A 4,250-nucleotide genomic window follows, 5' to 3' on the forward strand; every position below is an offset into this window, starting at 1 on the left:
TGCGTGCTTTCTTTGCGGTGAATTATTTTTTACTATGCGTAACACAGGATGATGTCATTACGTTAACATCAGTACAGTCGATGCAACGTCGATGTTGCGGTGGCTGTGAATTCGAATGTCATTTTACTTTAGAGAGAACCTTGTTGCAATCGGAATCATCTCGTAATGCTGTCTGATATTGGTGTAAAATCAAACGTTTGAATTCCAACCTCAACATACAGTTTAAGCTACAGTTGACATTTTATTTAGTAACCTACACAAACACAAATCTGTCATTAATAAAATGTAAATATGAATGATTTCCTCTGTGGAGGCTAATTGTCAGATGTAATTTACACGATCTTGATTAAATATATTGTAGACCTAATAAAGCTTCCATTCAACATCCCATGAGAAAACAACATTAAAAAAAACATATGTTGTCAACTTTAGGATGACATGTTAGCCTTCATGAACCCGAACCATACATTGGTAACAGTTCATTTGAACTGTACGTCATAACATGGTCATAAACATGACATAACAAATGTCAAAACCTGTCATGACATCTTATGTGACAAGGCTGTGTCATTTTGTAATCCTTATAACAGGAGTAATTACATAAGTTGACCAAACAATACTACTTACCCACTTAAGTAATTTTATGCCAATATTATGACACTGTTATGATGTTAAGTTCATAAAAAGCTACAGTGCATTCGGAAACTATTCAGACCCCTTGACTTTTTACACATTTTGTTACGTTACAGCCTTATTCTAAAATTGATTAAATCGTTTTCCCCCCTCATCAATCTACATCAAATTCCCCATAATGACAAAGCAAAAACAGTTTTTTAGAAATTTTTGCAAATGTATAAATAAAAATAGAAATAACCCAATTTGCATATTAACTATTCAGACCCTTTACTCAGTACTTTGTTGTAGCACATTTCGCAGCGATTACAGCCACGAGACTTCTTGGGTATGACGCTACAAGCTGGGCACACCTGTATTTGGGGAGTTTCTCCTATTCTTCTCTGAAGATCCTCTCAAACTATGTCAGGTTCGACGGGGAGCGTCGCTGCACAGCTATTTCCAGGTCTCTCCAGAGATGTTTGATCGGCTTCAAGTCCGGGCTCTGGCTGGGCCATTCAAGAACATTCATAGACTTGTCCCGAAGCCACTCCTGCCATTGTCTTTGCTGTGTGCTTAGGGTCATTGTCCTGTTGGAAGGTGAACCTTCATCCCAGTCTGAGGTCCTGAGCACTCTGGATCAGGTTTTCATCAATGATCTCTCTGTACTTTGCTCCATTCATCTTTCCCTCAATCCTGACTAGTCTAGTGTTACCAAACTTCTTCCATTTAAGAATGAATGAGGCCCCTGTGTTCTTGGGGACCTTCAATGCTGCAGAAATGTTTTGGTAGCCTTCCCCAGATCTGTGCCTCGACACAATCCTGTCTCGGAGCTCTACAGTTCATTCAACCTCATGGCTTGGTTTTGGTTCTGGTTCTACCCCTTTGCAGAATCAACAGCGATGCCTCTGTAATAGGGCCAGACAGCTCAGTCTCCTGGTCAACAGCTCCCTAGTGTGACCACATTCACAACACCTTTGACCAGTCGAGCACCACAATCCTTGAAAACCTAAAGAGAGAAGAGTCATTAACAAAACAGATACTTCTCATCCTATTTCTCATCCTACCAAAACGGCCACCTTTACTAAAAGAAAAGTAATGTCGGCAACCATTACATTGGTCCAGTGGCAATTTTAGCATGTACATCTTGATGGGGCAAACTCCCCTAATTTTTTTTTAGATGCATGCCAGCAAAGCCACTACACAACTCTAAACAATACATTAATAGCACTAATATTGTGACAAATGGTGCCCACAAACTGCTAGGGCTTACATAAAGCTGTCCCAACAGCAGAGCTTTCTTTTCAGCACCATGGAGTGAGTCCTTACCAAATCAGATCAAATTGTATTTGTCACATACACATTGTCAGCAGATGTTATTGTGGGTGTAGCGAAATCCTTGTGTTCCTAGCTCCAACAGTGCAGTAGTATCTAAAAACGATTCACAACAATACACACAAATCTAAAAGTATAAGAAATTAAGAAATATATAAATATTAGATTGAGCAATGTCGGTGTGGAATTGACTAAAATACAGTATATACATATGAGATGATTAAAGCAGTATGGAAACATTATTTAAACATTATTAAAGTGACTAGTGTTCCATTATTAAAGTAGCCAGTGATTCCAAGTTTAGGTATAATAGGGCAGCAGCCTCTAAAGTGCAGGGTTGCATAACCAGGTGGAGTCCGCCTAGTGATGGCTATTTAACAGTCTGATGGCCTTAAGATAGAAGCTGTTTTTCAGTCTCTCGGTCTCAGCTTTGATGCACCTGTACTGACCTCGCCTTCTGGATGATAGCGGGGTGAACATGTTTGGCTCGGGTAGTTGATGTCCTTGATGATCTTTTTGGCCTTCCTGTGACATTGGATGCTGTAGGTGTCCTGGAGGGCAGGTAGTTTGTCCCCGGTGATGCGTTGGACAGACCGCACCACCCTCTGGAGAACCCTGCGGTTGCAGGCGGTGCAGTTGCAGTACTAGGCGGTGATACAGCCCGACAGGATGCTCTCAATTGTGCATCTGTTGTCACGCCCTGACCTTAGAGTTCCTTATTATTTTCTATGTTTGGTTAGATCAGGGTGTGACTCGGGTGGGAAAGTATGTTTTCTATTTCTTTGTTTTTGGCCATGTGTGTGTTTCCCAATCAGAGGCAGCTGTCTATCGTTGTCTCTGATTGGGGATCACATATAAGTTGTCATTTTCCTTTTGGGTTTTGTGGGATCTTGTTTTCTGTATAGTTTCTTAGCCTTACAGAACTGTGCGCGTTCGTTTTTTGTATTTGTTTGTTGCAGGTTTAGCACTACTAAGTTTTACGTTCGTTGTGTTGTTTATTGGTTTTTGGTGGAATATTAATAAAGGTAATGTACGCCTACCACGCTGCACCTTGGTCCGGTCATTCTCCAAACGAGGAGCTTAACATCTGTAAAAGTTTTAGGGGCCAAGACAAATTTCTTCAGCCTCCTGAGGTTGAAGAGACGCTGTTTCACCATCTTCACCAAACTGTCTGTGTGGGTGGACCATTTCAGATTGTCAGTGATGTGTAAGCCAAGGAGCTTGAAGCTTCCCACCTTCTCCACTGCGGTCCCGTTGATGTGGATAGGGGCGTGCTCCCTCTGCTGTTTCCTGAAGTCCACAATCAGTTCCTTTGTTTTGTTGACGTTGAGTGAGAGGTTATTTTCCTGCACCACTCTCCCAGGGCCCTGACTTCCTCCCCGTAGGCTGTCTTGTCATTGTAGGCGAGTTTTGGTTGTAGTTCTTTTTTTAACTGTTTTGAATATGATTTGTTTATGTTTTGTTTTAGAAATTGAATATGCCTATATAAAATAATTTTAATAAATTCCAAAGGAACATCAGGAGAAACTTGATTAAAAGTGTTACAATTGTGCAATCTAGAGGGGATATAACATAGTGTTATTGACCAGTTCTAAAATGGAAAAGATTTGATAAATAAACTCATCTTCAAGGTTATGATGTTTTTATTTGATAATTCAGGATTCTCCACTAACGAACAGCGGGAGTTAATTTGATTATAATTTGTGCCACATATTACATCCATACATTTTTTGTAATTTATTTTGTTGTTGTAAGAAAGTAAGCTCTAAGAACAAGTGTAGCACAAGGTCATGAAACTGCAGAATGCGGTGGTAGCCATGCTGGTTAAGTGTGCCTGATTCATGCAATCTCCGCTGAACAGTTGATGTTGAGATGTGTCTGTTACTTGAACTCCGTGAAGCATTTATTTGTGATGCAATTTCTGAGGTGCAGATAACTCTAATGAACTTATCCTCTGCAGCAGAGGTAACTCTAGGTCTTCCTTTCCTGTGGCGGTCCCCACGAGAGCCAGTTTCATCATAGTGCTTGATGGTTTTTGCGACAGCACTTGTAGAAACTTTCAAAGTTCTTGACATTTTCTGGATTGACTAACCTTCATGTCTTTTAAAGTAATGATGGACTGTCTTTGCTTATTTGAGCTGTTCTTGCAAATGTGTGGACTTCGTCTTTGTAACGAGTGCGCTGAGAGTCGGGAAGCAAGTACAGGGAGTGAGTGTTTTAATGAATAAACAAAACAAAACAATAAACATGAAACACAAACAACACACCGACATAGAACATAGTGGAGTAGACATAGAGTCCAA

Source organism: Oncorhynchus nerka, linkage group LG15 (genome assembly GCF_034236695.1).
Source record: "Oncorhynchus nerka isolate Pitt River linkage group LG15, Oner_Uvic_2.0, whole genome shotgun sequence".
Lineage (NCBI taxonomy): Eukaryota > Metazoa > Chordata > Actinopteri > Salmoniformes > Salmonidae > Oncorhynchus > Oncorhynchus nerka.